The 17,721-nt window shown below is 38.4% G+C and overlaps 1 protein-coding gene across 5 annotated transcripts in view; it reads right to left on the bottom strand.

The window, feature by feature from the left end:
- Positions 1–17,721, bottom strand: part of FHIT (fragile histidine triad diadenosine triphosphatase) — a 1,415,554-nt gene that overhangs the window by 1,048,998 nt on the left and 348,835 nt on the right. For 4 of the 5 annotated variants that reach the window (XM_058726336.1, XM_058726335.1, XM_058726341.1 and 1 more), the window contains one exon: positions 3,049–3,098. The exons of the other annotated variant lie outside the window; for it this stretch is intronic. The gene's annotated coding sequence lies outside the window, so the exon portion shown is untranslated. The remainder of the gene's footprint in view (positions 1–3,048; positions 3,099–17,721) is intronic. 5 annotated transcript variants of the gene reach the window in all.

The following is a 17,721-nucleotide window of genomic DNA, read 5'->3' as shown; positions in this document are numbered from 1 at the left end:
CCTTACTTGCATTCTCTCTCTCTCTTCTCTCAAAAAATAAAAATTAAAAAAATTTTGTTAATAAAAAATAAAAAGAAATAAAAACCTCCATGTGCAACATGAGTGCCTATTTGGGCACAGTGTTATTTCCTTTTCAGTCCAAATCATTTTTAAAAGTCATATTTATTGCTACCGAATTGTATATTAAAAACGCTTACAATGGAAAATTTTATGTTATTTATATTTTTCCACAATAAAAAAAATTGTCAAAGTTAAACAAAAAAGAAGAAGAGAAAAGAAATGAGTGCCACATTCATGCTGCTTCTCAAAGGCAGACATTGGCCATGCCTTGGAAACAAGGAAGAGAAGACACACTGGGTAGTTGATCTAATTCAGAGCTGGTGGTGAGGGGTCTTCAGTTGCATTAGGAGCTCCATAGCATTCAATCTCCTTTTAAAGGAAAGAAATCTGCAAGCCTGATGGACTTGAAAGAAATGTCACCTTTTTAGAACAGAAAAAGAGCATATGAAAGTTTCCCATTGAAAATGAAGAAGTGAACTGGAACATTAACAGACGGGGAGCAAGGAACCAAACATCGTCAACCTGTTTAGCTCATGCACATCAGAATGTGAAGACATTTGCTTGCATTCCTTTGCCACCGAAGATAATTTTCTTTTAATTCCCATTTCTTTTATGGTGTGTGTGTTGTTTTGTTTTCTCTCTGTGGCTACTGTTCTAAAGTAAGTTAACTGCATGAGTATAAACTGGGATCTGTATATGTTCCAATCCCATACTCTTTGGTGAACTTGACAATTTGAATGGATCAGGCTTCCAAAAGTGGAAAATTATTCCCACAAAATTACTACCTTGTGAGAAAATGTCCCTCCTGAAAACACTTTCTAGTCTTGATAAGAACTAAAATACCTTCCTATCTGAAGGCATGTTAATTAAATTTAAAAGATTATTATGTCAAGGGAGAATAACCCTAATCAACCTGGGAATCTGCTTTTCTCAAATATTTTGAGAGCCGGTATTTATTTAGAACTTATCTGTATGCTTCCCTCCATTCTCTACACAGTGTTTTATTTCTCCCCAGGTCCTTCTTGACATCTTTTTCCACACTGCCTTGAGGCCTTTCTCATCCAGTTACACAACAAACTATATCTGAATTATGTTCAAATAAGCAGGGAGACTGGCATCTTCTGTAGAAAACATATGGGCTATCAGAAGTGATGTCCTGAATTGTTGCCTCGTCATGACATTACTTTAATGAAGGCACTATTTCATATATGTAATAAACAATATGGTGTCTAATAGATTTGTATAAAGTGCCTAAAATTAAGCAAGCACAATTATATGAGTTAGTATCATATTATCATGCAGCACTACATTTGATAATTAAAAAAACAAATGAAAAGCCAGCCCACTGTCTTCATTGAAACTGTCAGTTGCAGATTTTTACTTTAAACTCTACTGGTCATTACTCTACCCTCTTCTGTGTTGGGTCATTATTTTATCTAGAAAACTCCAAACCCATTTTTTCATCCATACATACTATATGGAACCTTAGATTCTCCTAATGACCCAACAGATTTTTGGATAGTTAACTATCCTACTGTAACTGGTCTTGTTTAGAAGAAATGAAAGTTAAGATTGTGGCGGTAAAGGACAAGCTGTCAACCCATTAAATAAATTCCTGTTGAAAAGTTACTAAATGCACTGAGTATTAACATAATTTATTAGAACAATTAGAACACATCCTTGTTGTCTTTTAATTAGATTATTCCTTGTTCTGATAATTACACTAGACAAGGAAGAATAATAGTTTCAGGATTCTAAGATCATCTGTAGACTATGTGGAAAGAGAATGATCAATAATGCTAATCTACTAGAACACTTAAATTTCCAGAAAGAGATCTTTTATCATGAGCAATCCTTTGTATAATCAGCATTATTTCTCAATGTCTATGATAATCCTTCCCAAAGTTTAAAAGTAAAGATGCTAGACAAATAACATTTATTGCACTGTTGAAAACCCAGTCAGGCTGGGCCACCTCTGGCCTCTACTGGCTCAGACATTGCTTCACTCTCTTGCAAAATGCCAACAAATAACCACAAATGAAGGATTTAAGATTCCATGCAGAGCAGCACGGCCAGGAGTCTGAATATCTAACAGAGAAAAGACATGATTTTTAAGTTCTGATCCTAAGAGAGGAGTCATAAACTTCCCAATTTAAAAATATATTCAAATAGATGAAAATTTCTCATAAATGAGAGTTAATCTGAATATAAAACTGGTGACATTTCCATACATGAAGATATTATTGGCAGAAATTAATGTGGAGGCATCTGTATGACAGGGAATATAGCTGGGCTTGCAGAAGTGGACCAAGGCCTTTACATATGAGTGGTATTACTATCTCTGGTTTTAAAAGTTTTAGAAACCACAGAGAATTCAAAAGCTCCAAGGTTCCTCTCATGCCCTATGCAACTGTCACCAAGCATGCTAGGAAATCCTAGAGAGCAGCTCCCAAGACTTCAAGGATTCAGAGTCTTTCTAAAAAGTCAGGAGTTGGCATATGCTGTCCTCTAGGATAACCCTACAGTTGAGCGGGATGATGCTGGGATACACAGAGTTGACACCAGTGAATCTGAAGGTCTCTGTAATTAGGGGCAACACAAATTTCCTACCAGCAGCTTGGATTACAGGAATCTCAGCCCCACTGTTGACCGAGTCTGCCCTAGTCAATGCAAAGTCATAATGAGACCATGTCTAGACAGTATTGATCTCCCACCAGAGAAAAAAATAATTCAGAATGTGACTTCTCTTCTAGCTTGGCCCAAATAACACCCAAATCGGGAGTTTTCATTCATACACTGTGAGTATTCTCCATAACCAAAGTCATTTTATCAACTAGGCAGTCAATGACACACATAAGCTTCTTTTCAAGGTATATATGAAATTTTTGATATTTGAAGTCTTTCATATTCAAATGGCAAATAGGAAAGTTGCTTAAACCTATTAAAAAATCTAGAGACATCAAATGAGTTTTTATGTGTCTTTTTTACCTTGCCAGGCAAAGGAGACAGGCGTTTAAAAAAATGAGCGTCCACACAACCTGAAAGAATGAAAACTCAAATTAACATGGATTAAATATCTAGAGAAGTCATTAGCTTAAGTCATCTGAATGATTTTCCATGCAGTCTGGTAGTGTAAGAGCAGAAGAACATCGCTATAACCCAGTTGTCCATTCCAGCTGGGAAGACCTGTTTCCCCATTGACGCACCTCTTTAAATTGTCAGGGGTGCTACTAAGAACTTAAGTTCCCCACTACTCTGATCTCCAGACTAGAGAAATCTATGGGGCAGAATACTATCTTAGAAGCACCAGAGATTTTCATTTGAGTGCCCAGTGGTCAAGCATTCCAAAGCCAGGCTGAGTATTGGCTCTGCTCCCAGAGAGTCAGGGAGGAAGAAAATATGATTTAAAACACAAACGGAGGGTTGATGGGGGGGTGGGAGGGAGGAGAAGGTGGGTGATGGGTATTGAGGAGGGCACCTGTTGGAATGAGCACTGGGTGTTTTATGGAAACCAATTTGACAATAAATTTCATATTTTAAATAAACAAACAAACAAACAAACCAACAAACACTAGTAGGAATGGAGTTAAAAAGCTCCCCAGGCAGTGTGATAGTAAGCTAGGACTGGGAAACTCCAGCTAAAAAGGGGAGCCAGAGAGAATTCTCTCTGACTTGGGGGCTGAACTAAAACCATGGCTTTGAGGTATTCAGGTGATGCCACAGCCACAGGGAAGAAAGCCTTATAAGGTGGATTTTTTTTTGCCTCATTGAAGGAAAATGAAACAACCATTTCATTATTTTAAAATAGTATCAAGGTACAAATCTATCCGATAGAAGAATATTAAATAAAAACAATCCACAGGGAGATTTCTACCATTATAAATAGTTCCTTATAAACGCCACCCAGAGATAAAATTATCATTTCTGTGTTCCCAACCAAAATAAGTCTGCAAGTCTGGGAAATACTTTGCCCTCTAAAGCAACCAGAACAAAGTCCCTTCAGTCTACGAGTTCTTGTCCTACTGGGTATTGAACCCTTTGAACATTCACTCCCCAAACTGAAATTCAAAAGGCCAACTAATAGCTAGATAACTGGGTAACTATGGATAACTAGAAACCTTAACTATTTATAGCACTACTTCCCCAAATGGTCTGTATATAATTTCTTGCAAGCTTAGTAAAAATCCTACACTTGTCTGAAATGAAATGAAGGGAAACCAATAATGAACTTCCTTTTCTCTGTGTTAACGAAAAACATAACCATGCCATGAAAAGCAAGAGAGACACAGTATTCATCCTTTTCTTCTCATCCAAGGAAGGTAACATTATGAGGGTTCTAATTTAGAGTACACCACTATAGCAGATTTCTAGGACATAAAGTTAAGTTTATAGTCTACCTCAATCCTAACACACTGGGGTTAAGGTAAGTATCTATACATTTCTCTAGTTATCAAGAGAGAGAGATAGTGGTAAAATAAATAAATAAAACTTGGATACACATTTAAAAGATGTGCTGCTTATTTCAAAATAAGGCAAGAACAATTGCAATTTAGGATGCTGTGTTGAAGAAACTTACCTCTCTTTAACAAAAAATGTACACTAGCAAATACTTAAAAAACACATACACACACAAAGCTAGGCTATAACATTTGGTAGAATCTTATTTTACCATTCTGACTTGGCTAAATGTTAAAGTAGCCAAACATAATAGGAAAAAATTTCCCTATTGATTAGGTAATTGATTTGAAATATTCATGAACTTAGTTGAAGTGTAAGTAGTAAGTTCCAGAAACAAGAAATAAATCACATGTATCCACAAAGAGGAATGAATGTGTTCTGTGCAATCTTGGGGAATAGATTTTTTAAGGCACTTCATAAAATCATGGACTCTGGAGCAGGAAAAAACCTTACACATATCAACCCAGAGCATTCTTATTCCTGCCTTCACAGCAAGAGCCCAAAAATAAAAGTTATTTCCTAAGACTTCCTCAGAATGTGATTCAATGTATTGTCTATTTAAATAAATGTTTTCTGCCATTTAAAGTCATGTGGCAATTTTTTTTCCCAATGACTAACCAAATATGCCTATTCTATCAATCAGTTACTTCTTTTCATTCTTAATTTTTTTAGTATTTGTTTATTTTTGAGAGACACAGAGAGAGAGAGCATGAGCAGGGGTGGGTCGGGCAGAGAGAGAGGGGACACAGAATCTAAAGCAGGCTCCAGGCTCTGAGCTGTCAGCACAGAGCCTAACATGGGACTCGAACCCACAAACCATGAGATCATGACCTGAGCCGAAGTCAGGCATTTAACTGACTATGCCACCCAGGTGCCCCTCAATCAGTTCTTTCTTAAAGCTGCAAATGAAGACAGAGGGATAGCTCTTAGGTGCCATCCTCTCTCGTAAAAATCACACCTCAGCTATTTCTTTTCAAAAGTGATCAATCATACCTGTGACTATCTTCCAAAGATAGCTGAAGTTTTCCTGAATCTTACAAACTGAGTGCAAGAGCTAGAAAATGTCTTTCCAGGATGCATATGGAGGAAAGGAAGTCATGCCATTTCTCTTAATTTATTTCTGAATTCCGCTTGGTCTTCATTAGTGCTACAGAATTGCCTTATTATTCAATGTCCTCAGTGACCCCCTGATCATTTTTCCCTGAGGGTGCATATTTGTTCACTAACTATATTACAATTTTGTGATCTGCTGGATTTTCTCTGATATTCTACTCTACATCTGTCCGAAATTAATGAATTCCATTCTTCTTGGCTTCTACTCCTCCTGTTTATTAAATTCACTCTGAACATGGAGCTTATTTTCAAAGGAATTAATAATTCTTTATTCTCAGCTTGGTATTAACAACGAATTTAATATGCATTGTATTTAATCAATTTTTTTAAGCACACTGAAGACAAATTTAGTTACAATGTTAGTGTTCCAAACCTTCCATTCCCCCAGAAAAGAAATTTATTTTGCTTGGCCTTTCCCTTCACTCCCTTTCTAGGAGAACTATTAATTTTTGTGATGCAGAATTATGTGATTGATAACAAAAACAGAACTGGAAGATTGGGATGAAAATGAGAGGGAAAAAAAGCCTAAATCTGCAGCCTTAATAGATATAGTATAGCTATGAAAGTGAAGGGACAAAAAAAAGAGAGTACTGGCCCCTGAGTAGTATAAAGTGAAAGATCACTAGAAAGAGAAGAAGAATGGAAGGGGATTTTAAGAATCATTGCCATGTGCAGGGAACTCAGTGACTCCAACAAAAATAACAACATTGGTAGTAGAGGAATCCCAGAAGAAGAAGAGAGAGAAAATTCATTTGAAGAAATAATAACTGAAAAATTCCATTATCAGGACATCCAAATCCAGGAGGCATGGAGAACTCCCATCAAAATCAACAAAAGTAGGCCAACACCAAGGCATATTGTAATTAAGCTTGCAAAATATAGTGATAAAGTAAAAATGCTAAAAGTAAGGAGACAAAAGAAGTCTTTGACTTGCAAGAGAAAACCCAAAAGTGTAGCTACATATCTCTCAGAAGAAAGTTGGCAAGTGAGGAAGGAGTGGCATGATATATTCAACATGCTGAACGGGAAAAATCTGCAGCCAAGAATGCTCTATCCAGCAAGGCTGTCATTCAGAATCGAAAGAGAGATAGTTTCCCAGACAAACAAAAACTAAAGGAGTTTGTGACCACTAAACCAGTCTTGCCAGAAATATTAAAAGAGACCCTTTGAATGGAAAGGAAAGACCAAAAGTGACAAAGATAAGATAGTAACAGAGAAAATCCCTAGAAACAATGACAAAACAATAAATAAAATGGCACTAAATACATATCTATCAATAATTACTCTGAATATAAATGGACTAAATGCTCTAATCAAGAGATATAATGTGTCAGAATGGATAAAAAAACAAAACAAAACAAAACAAAAACAAGACCCACTTATATGTTGCCTACAAGAGACTCATTTCAGACCTTAAGACACCTGTAGATTGAAACTCAGGGAATGGAAACATTTATCATGCAAATGGTTGTCAAAAGAAAGCCAGAGTAGCCATATTTACATCAGACAAACTAGATTTTTTTTTTAATTTTTTAAATGTTTATCTTTGAGAGAGACAGAGACAGAGCATGAGTCAGGGAGGGGCAGAGAGAGAGAGAGAAAGACTGGGGGAGAGAGAGAGAGAGAGAAAGAGAGACAGAGTCTGAAGCAGGCTCCAGGCTCTGAGCTGCCATCACAGAACCCGATGTGGGGATTGAACTCACAGACCATGAGATCATGACCTGAGCCAAAGTCAGATGCTTAACCAACTGAGCCGCCCAAGCACCCCCAGACAAAGTAGGTTTTAAAACAAAGACTGTTACAAGAGATGAAGAAGGGCACTGTATCATAATAAAGAGGACAACCCACCAAGAAGCTCTAACAATTGTAAATATTTATGCCCTCAACACAGAAGTGCCCAAATATATAAAACCATTAATAACAAACATAAAGGAACGAAGTGATAATAATACAATAATAGTAGGAGACTTTAACACCTCACTTACATCAGTGGACAGATAATCTAAGCAGAAAATCAACAAGGAAACAATGGCTTTGAGTGACACACCGGACCAGGTAGACTGAACAGGTATATTCAGAACATTCCATCCTAAATCAGTAGAATACACATTCTTTCCAAGTGCATATGGTACATTCTCCAGAACAGATCACACACTAGGTCACAAATCAGGCCTCAACAAGTACAATAAGACTGAGATCATACCATACTTATTTTCTGACCACAATTTTATGAAACTTGAAGTCAACCACAAGAAAAAACTTGGAAAGACCACAAATACACGGAGGTTAAACAACATGCTACCAAACAATGAATGGGTCAACCAGGAAATCAAAGAAGAAGTTAAAAACACACATGGAAACAAGTGAAAATGATAACACAATGGTCCAAAACCTTTGGGATGCAGCAAAAACAGTCCTAAGATGGAAGTATATTGCAATAAAGGTCTACCTCAAGAAGCAAGAAAAATCTCAAATGACCCAACCTTACACTTAAAGAAACTAGAAAAAGAACACATGAAATCGAAAGCCAGCAGAAGAAAGGGAATAATAAAGAACAGAGCAGAAACAAATGATATAGAAACTAAAAACAAAACAAAAACAAAACAAAACAATAGGACAGATTAATGAAACCAGGAGCTGGTTTAAAAAAAAATAGCTGTGCAATGAATAAAATAATTTTCAAAGTTCTTAAAGAGACATAAGTAAAATTTAGAAATATTTTTCGATAATTTGCTATCTTAAGACTGAACCACATGTGGCCCCAGCACTTATGTATGTGACACAAATATCATCCAATGCTGATGTTTATTCATTTACATCTGAACTTTGGTTTCCTTTAAATGCCATAAACACAGACCAGAAACAAACTGAATCATCCCAGAAATTTTCAAGAGCCCTCACATTGCTTTAAATGAAATTCCATTAGTTAATTCACAGGTCAAAGTCTGGGACAACCTCAGAAACTACTTGAGTAATTAATAAATTTATATGGCAACATACTGAAAATAAAAGTGTCGATCTGTTAGTGTCAAATACCAAAAAAGACACAGCGCTAGGCAACAGTTGCTACTTTGTAATGCAGTTTTAAACTATTGGCAATGTATCTGAAACAAGCATATAAGAAGAAAATTAAGGAACAGCCTTGTAACTTATATGATAAGCATCTCGCAGAAGATTTTGAGGCAGGTGATAAGCACTTAATGGCTTTAGTGCTTTGCTCTACAGATCACCCAGCAAAATATGGGCATAACCTCCACTGGAATGTGGGGGCTTTTTATGTCTTTTTTTAGTTGAGTTATATTATTAAAAATCAATACAGCATAACATGGTAATTACATTCTTAAAGAAGTACATAAAATAAAAAGAAGAACTTTAACTAAATTAAAAGTTTATCACCCTCAGACCAATATGTTATATATTTGTAAATTAAACCTGTCACCAATAAAGATGTACCATATAGCAAGGGTATGCATAAAAGAATGAGATAGAATGGAGGATTCAGGAACATATATTACATATATAGTAAATAAAAACTCCAAGGCATTCTCAAGGATCTAAGCAGCCTATACACCAATACAGTAAAATCGTATCTTCAGGGACACTTGAGTTCTATAGCTAGGGCCTAACGCAAATGTTGCATATAGTCAAACTTAACACTGAAGATAATTTTAAAACCTGTAGGGTATGAATTCTGTTGCTTTGTTTATTCAAGACCGATGGTACATATCTGAGAACAAACAACTGAGCTAGAAGGAAGCAAAGGAAAAGCCGACCTACAGATATCTGGGTACTCAAACCACCCAGTCTTTAAGAAACTACCAAATCTCCCCCAATGAGTCCTTACCAGATAAGTGGTGAAGTATAAACTTGTAAACCCTCCAGCAGGATTTATGCCGCTGTTGTAACATGAAATTTTTATAACTTTAATATGTTAATAGATATATTTGCATTGTTAAGATTAAATATCATAATATATATACTGGGGCACCTGGGTGGCTCAGTCGGTTAAGCACCCGACTTCAGCTCATGTCATGATCTTGCTGTCTGTGAGTTCCAGCCCTGCATCAGGCTCTGTGCTGACAGCTCAGAGCCTGGACTCTGCTTCAGATTCTGTGTTTCCCTCTCTCTCTGCCCTCCCCCACTCACGCTCTGTCTTTCTCTCTCTCTCTGTCTCTCAAAAATGAATAAATGTTAAAAAAATTTAGATAATGTAATATATATGAAAGCACCAGATACAGATACTGGCACAGGGCAGATATTCGGTAGATATGCTGGATTTTAATCTAAGTCTCGTTTCATTGGACCCATCAACACACTGCTCTTTGAAATCTTGTAGAGAAGATCATAATAACTGCTTCTGTTCTTTTCAAGCTGGCATGTCCATCCAGCTGGGGCACCATGAGGAACAGCCATCACCTGCATACTTTAGGCATTGAGTAGAAGCGAGTTTACCCTGGTGCTGAGTTTTGAGTGGATATAAGGTGAATCCAGTGCCCACAGAAAGCACATCTTTATGCTTGGGTCACATCTCAACAGACTGGCTCCTGAATGGGCCTGCTCTTTCCAAAGCCAAAACATGGCACATTGGCCCAAACTATAAGGCTATCAAACCAGGAGGGTCCATTTCTTTTCCAAAAAAGAAATTCCAAAAAGGCATTCCTTGAAAGCCCCATAAAATTCATTTATTCATACCTTACATAATGTATGTATCCATGGGTCCCCTTTACTGGAACTTAATAGCAATGGGATGCCACAAAAATCTAGAAATTGTAATTCTTTTTTCCTTCCTTATCCTCCCCCCCCCCCCGCCCCGTTCCTTCTTTTCCTCCTTCAAGTTTCTGCCTATAGTAAAACCCCAGCAAGAAGGAAAGTCAAATGGATTTTCCTACTAGTGGACATTTTTGTGATATACTCATTTTTGGTCCTCGTATGAACTTCCTCCAGGGTGCTCCTTTATGGGAATAAGGTATGCCAGATGAAAGAGAGGACTCGAGGCACAATTTTATCCTTGACATATGAAGAGAGAATATTTTTCTCCTGGATTTATGATGTAATGCAACTCAGCCACTTTCTTTTCATCTTTTCCCTCGTTTGCACTTCCTGAATATTGCTGTACACCATCATCACCATCATCATGAATTTATAGAGTGCCTATGGCTGTGGCCTCTAGGCAGCTCCTAAATGATCTAATCCAGATATCATTGTCTTCGGCTCCCCTTGGCATTAGTCTATTTACCATTCCGCTTTCTTATGGAACTCTGCTTCCGATTATTCTTCATAAGATGTTTTCATTTTCCTTTCTCTCCCTTAAGTTGGATCTCTTTTATTTCTTCCTCTCATTGTCATATTCTCCTGGGCCCTAAGCACAGTTACTCTACATTTACGGGGATTTACATCATCAAATTTAGACACTCTTGAGAACTTTCCTATCCAACTGCCTTTTCTAAGGTAATTTTTAGCAACATTAACTAAGAGAAAAGCTTTAGACTCTAGAATTCCAGGGCTCCAGGCTCACTCAGACCCCTGCTCTGATATCACATGTCAGAATGATGACCAGCATTATAGCACCCCGGGCCAAACTCTCTAAAGACAGCCATTCCTCAACCCCCTAGGATTCTAACTGGAGTCTTTCAGAGATCAGATGTCCAGGCTTTGGATTTAGACAGACAGGGGTTCAAATCCAGCCTCTGGCACTTAATTTGGATGCAACCTTGACATCCACATCACCTTTCTCAGCTTCAATTTCTTTGACTGCAAAATGAAAATGAAAATATCCACCTAAGCAGATTGTTGTGAGGCAGAAATGAGGTAATCTGTGTAAAACACACACAAAGTCTGGCACACGGTAAGCATTCAAACTTGGTAGCTATCATTTTTATTCTTATCAGTTAAAATATTGGATAGAATGCATTTGTCTTCAAAGAAACTCACAAAGCTGACCTCAGAGCACACATTAATACATTATTTAGTAGACCCCAGTCCTAAACACCACTCAGTTCAGTGTGTTCATACTTGGAAGTCAATAAATATTTTTAAATTAAAATTGAGGACACACAGAGAGTCAGGATTTGGAACCAAAGGAATAGATAACCAGTCATAAATTGGGATATATCATTAAGAGCCTCTATTCTCAGAAAGTACATCTCTTTTAAAAATATATTTACTAGTTACCCATGGAGACTGAGTATTTTTGTCATCAGTTGCAAAACTGTCTCCGGAAGGGGAATAACTGTGTAATTATAACTCTGGCCGACTTCACACATTAACCTTTTATGTAAGGGAAGAACAAAAATGTAGACTCTGGGCAAGACATTGGGAAGCAGAGGGAGAGAGGAAGAGAAGGAAAGAAGGAGAAAGAAAAAAGAGAAGGAGAGCAGACAGGTTTGATGAGGAACAGTAATTTGGCTTTTGGCCCTTGTCTCTACCGGCACAGATGGGAGGACCAGACCATTTATGATAGCTGTCAGGTGTCTCCATAGAAAGTGAGCACCTCCCAATTCACCTCCCACCTCTCAATTCAGAGAGTAGAGCTGTCAATTGCTACAGGACTTCTGTGTGTGTGTGTGTGTGTGTGTGTGTATACATACACACATGTATATGTGTGTGTGTGTGTGTGTAAATTATTATGATGATTTAAAAAAAAATAAGCTAAAAATCTAAACTCAGTGATGAAACTAATTGGGCCCAATCCACCAGAGTCTGTGAGGTTTTTACTCTTGGATACGAATACGTTCTTTTAAGGCAGAAAAATAAAAAACTCATTCACTGATCCTGATCTGTAAAAAGAACAACATGATCTGCTTTTGTACCCAACACACTGTCTTTTAAATGCTATTTCTGCCTCTTGCTTGTTGGGCAGGTTAACCGATCCTTTATGCGCTTGACTTCCTCACACCTAAAATAGACAGGAAAATACCTGTGTGGAGGAGGGTAGCAGGCCGGCCATGCTTTCCCTTTCCCTGGGCCCCCACATCCATCCAAGGAGCAATTCCTAATCGGATAGGCCATATTCCAGCACAGTGGTTGTCACTAAAAGGTGGGGTCGATATACAACAAAGCCTCCTTCCCCCATCTCCACTTCTTCTCCTCTAAGTTGCAAGAAGTGACTCCTCAGGGAAGGGTAAGCATTTTCTTCTCTCTCTCTCCTGCCTTCTTTGCAACATTAGGCAATAGCAAATGTGAGCCAAAGTGATATTCAGAGCTCCAGCTCTTGCCCCCACACTTTTATTCTATCCTGCTTTCTCACAATGTCCCCACTCAGAATTCCTTAGCATGCTATTCATTTGAGGGAGCGATTTAAGAAGTGAGAGGAGGTCCCATTTATGACCTCTTTGAGGTCAGCTTATGTTTATTAGTGTTCAGTACTAGGAGGTCTTGAGTACTGATCCAACTTTGTTACCATTGCCATGTTAGGGCCTTTGCATTTGTTATCCCCTCTCTCTGGAAAGTTCTGCATCATGAAATCATGGATCTTTAAATCATTTGGGTCTCAGTTCAAATGCTAACTCTTCAGAGAGGCTTTCCCTGACCATCCAATCTTAAGTAGCATCCTCGCCACCACCAAGCAACTATTACATTAATCTATTATTTTGTTAAAGGCTCTCATCCCATTTCCTTACTTTCTTCATTGATTTGCTTGATTCCCACCCCTACCTCTGTTCTAAACATTTCCATTAGAAGGGAGGTCCAAGAGAGCATGGTTCTTGTCTGTCTTGTTCACTACTTATTTACAAAGAGTTGGGTGACTATCACAAAGCAAGTTCTTATTAAATCACAGCTATCATTACCTGTTTTTCTCACACCTGGTCCAGCTACCTCCTATGCTCATCCTGGTGCAGTAAAGTCTTTTGAAAACTCTTCTCCTCCACTGGTATACTATAGGCTTTCTAAATCTTAGATAAGGCATCTCTGTTATAAATTTGTTTTCACTACATAAAAATTTACATAACCTATTCTTTATTTGTACAGTATCTTATTCCATTTACTTTATGTGTATTTTTTAAAGTTTATTTATTTATTTGGAGAGAGAGAGAGTGTGTGTGTGCACATGTGTGAGCAAGAAAGGGGCAGAGAAAGAGAGAGAGAGAGAGAGACAATATCTCAAGCAGGCTCCACACTGCCAGCACAGAGCCCGATACAGGGCTCAATCCCAGGACCCATGAGATCATGACCTGAGCCAAAATGAAGAATTGAACACCCAACCAACTGAGTTACTCAGGCATCCATTTAATAAACTCCAATTTAAGGGACTCAGCTTAGTGAATGTTCCCACATACCAAAAATAAAGAAGCTGATGCCTTTCTTACCCACAAGGATAGTCCTAAAGAAGCACTTTACATCTGCCCTCCAGCCCCCTATACATATGTACACAGTGGAAAGCTCAGATTCCCATTCCAGATAATCTCCAGCAGGGAGGGAGGGAGGAGAAACACATGTTGAAAAGAGCTAACCTAAAACCATAATGCTCTTGAAAACATTTCCAGTTAACATTTCTTCTTAAGAAAGTCTCAATCCCAGCCCACCAAAAATAGCTCAGTGGCATGTTAAATTGGGGATAGTTGTTAAGTTGGAGCTTAAAAGGTCTCTTGGAAATCTCTTCAAGATGAGAACAAACTGAGGGCTGATGGGGGGTGGGAGGGTGGGTGATGGGTATTGAAGAGGGCATCTTTTGGGATGAGTACTGGGTGTCGTATGGAAACCAATTTGACAATAAATTTCATATATTTAAAAAATAAATTTAAAAAAAGGAAATTTCTTCAATTCTCCACAGAATGAAATAAGGCATAGCCTCTCCAGAAGTCCAACAAAGGCTTTCTCCTAGCACAAGAAAAGATAGTTATTTCTTCGGCTGAATATAAGATGAATTAATTAGTGTGAATTTCTTGGATATACACGTACACACACACACACACACACACACACACATCGCAACACATTTAAAAATGTGTATATATCCACATATTATACATATACTACACATGTGTGTGTATATGTATACACACACACTGTGTTTTTTAATGTGCAACAGAATATGTCAACAAGTACTGGAGTCACACTTGGCACTAAGATGCTTCTACTAGGAGATTCAGGACAATAAGACTGACTCCCAGCTCCCATCTCACATTTGGCGTGAAGCACATATTCATTGAGGGGAATCTCTGGCAGAATGGCCTATATTCTTTGAATTGGTATTCAGAGTCATTTGTTGTCATGACAACAAATGACTCTTGTCATTTGTTGCTAATTCTGTATGGCTAAAATGGCAGAAGTTCAATGTACATAAGATGCAACTCCATTCTATTCAAGACCGCTCATTTTTACATTAAAATGTCTTTGTATTAAAAATCAAAAGATGGTGTCCATACAGAACTTAACATGTTAACCTGAACTCCATTTTCCTACTTCATGGACAAAGAATGTAGACAGATCTCATACTCAGGGAAGGTACTAAAACAAATCTCCACACGTGTTTAATTTAAAAACCAAACAAGCAGACCGGTACCTTTTTATGATAAAGTTAATCTTATAATATCTTATACATATCTTTCTTGGAAGTAGCCTTGATGTAAATCTTTTTTAAAAAGGAATAAAACCAACGTTTCTGTAAAAGTTGTGAGGGTTGATTTTATATATCAACTTGACTGGGCCAATGCGTACCCAGATATTTGGTCAAACATTATTCTGGGTATGTCTGTAAGGGCATTTACCTGAGTTTAACATTTAAATCAGTAGGATGAGATCCAGAGAAGATGGTGGAGTGGAGGATTCTAGGCTCATCTCCTCCCAGAGATACACCTAGATAGCACCCTCATCAGTGTAAATAACCCAATAGACGACCTTAAGACTGACAGAACAGATTCTCCACAGCAAAATGTAGAGAACAGGTCACATCTAAGAGGGTAGGAAAGGTGGAGATACAGTCAGGAGACAAATAAACCCATGGGACTGTCCACAGGAGGGATGCTGCAGGCATGAAGATGAGAGAGGAAGAGACACCCACAACAGGTACCTAAGGCATGCAGGACACACACTGGGAAGACAAATCCCCATAACATTTGGCTTTGAAAACTAGAGGGGCCTCACTTCATGAGAACTTATAATCAGTGGAGCTTAATACCTGGAACATTAAAAATCAATGGGCACAGATCTGAGAGAGGTAAGTGCAATATGAAACTGAGTCTCCATCCTTAAAGAGACAGCAAAACAAAGAGTCACACTGAGCAACAGCCCATGGAAGCAACAGTTTGGAAACAGCCTGGGGTATACAGGAAGGAGACTTATTTCCTAACCACAGAGCCTATGCTGGAGAAGCAGGGATCTTTGGGAGACTTCTCCAAGAACAAAAGAGCTGGTGGGTGCATCCCCTCCCCCTTTCCCTGCCTAGATACATGGACATCTGCTGGAATGAGTGTAGCATGAACACTCTCCACCCAGCTTGGTAAGAGCATGCCCCACCCCTGAATCGTCCTGTGAACCCAGCCCCTCCATCTCGGCTTGAACAGGACTTTTCCTGGGCAGTTGTAGTTCCTCTCCCACAGCATAACAGTACACACCTTACTGGCATCCCACACCCTGCCCCTCTGTTCTCCTGTAGATCTGCTCCCTCTAATATACCCTTGGCCAGAGCCCATCCAAAGCAATGTCAAAAACCTGGCATTGTGCAAGTAGCCCTGACAGTGGCCAGCATCACTCCAAAGTGACTCCTGCCCCAGGGAGAGGGGAAGAGAGCCACACACACCAATCTGATGGTGGTCCTAGCAGTTGGTCAGAGGCTGACATCTGGTCTGACTGCGGGCTCTGCCCACCAATATAAGCTTCTCAGGGAACAACACAAGGAAAGTGCCCTACAGCTTGGTGCTACCACATCTCCAGCAAACACCTGGTTTGATTCAACTCACGCCTAAAGAGCCCCCGACTTACCTACTAACAACACAGGGTCTAAGCCCTACCCACAATAAAGAGCCATTGAAGACAAACAGACTGAAGGAAAAAGTGGCCCATTCACTCACTCAGCAAGGTGCATGCAACACACATTGGAAATACCCCTGAAGCACCAGATTCTGGTGAACATAAGACACTGCAGTTCAGGGCACTACAGAACCTCTTTTCATAAGGACACTACTTTCAAGAGCAAGAGACATGGCTGACTTTCCTAACACAGAGAAACAGACAAAAAGAGTTAGACAACATGAGAAGACAAAGGAATATGTCCTAAATGAAATAATAAGACAAAATCACAGGGAGAGAGGTAAATGAAATGGATATGAGTAACATGCCTGATAGAGAATTTAAAGTAATAGTCATAAAGATATGCACTAGAGTTGAGAAAAGAATAGAGGACCTCAGTGACACCTTTCACAAAGAGAACATAAAAAACAACCAATTAGAGATGAAGAACTCAATAATTTCAATGAAAAATACCCTAGAAGGAACAAATAGTAGACTAGAGGAAGCAGAAAAACAGATCAGCAACCCAGAGGACAGAGTAATGGAAAGCAATTAAGCTGAACAGGAGAAAAAACATCATCATCATCATCATCATCATCATCATCATCATAAATGAAAATAGCCTAAGGGAAAGCGTCAACACCATCAAGTGTAATAACATTTGCATTATAGGGATCCCAGAAGGAAAAGAGAGGGAAAGAAAAGGACACAAAAATGTATTTGAAAAAAATAATAGGTGAAAAATGACTGAATCAAAGGAAACAAAAATCCAGATCCAGGAAGATCAACCCAAGGAAGCCCACACCAAGACATAAAATAATTGCAATGGCAAAAAGTAGTGATAAAAAGGGAATTTTAAAAGCATCAAGAGAAGAGAAAATAATTATATACAAGCAAAATTACATAAGGTACCAGCTGATTTTTCAGCAGAAACTTTATAGGCCAGAAGAGAGTGGTACAATATACTCAAAGTGCTGAAAGGAAAAAACCTGAAACCAAGAATACTGTATCCAACAAGGCTATCATTTAGAACAGAAGGAGATATAAAGAGCTTCCCAGACAAACAAAAGTTAAAGGAATTCATCACCAGTAAATCAGGCCTATAAGAAATGTTAAAGGAGACTCACTGAGTGGGAAAAAAAG

The sequence above is a fragment of the Neofelis nebulosa genome, chromosome 4, assembly GCF_028018385.1.
Source record: "Neofelis nebulosa isolate mNeoNeb1 chromosome 4, mNeoNeb1.pri, whole genome shotgun sequence".
NCBI lineage: Eukaryota > Metazoa > Chordata > Mammalia > Carnivora > Felidae > Neofelis > Neofelis nebulosa.
Note: the sequence above shows the minus strand (reverse complement) of the source record. Positions and strands in the feature narration are given on the sequence as shown.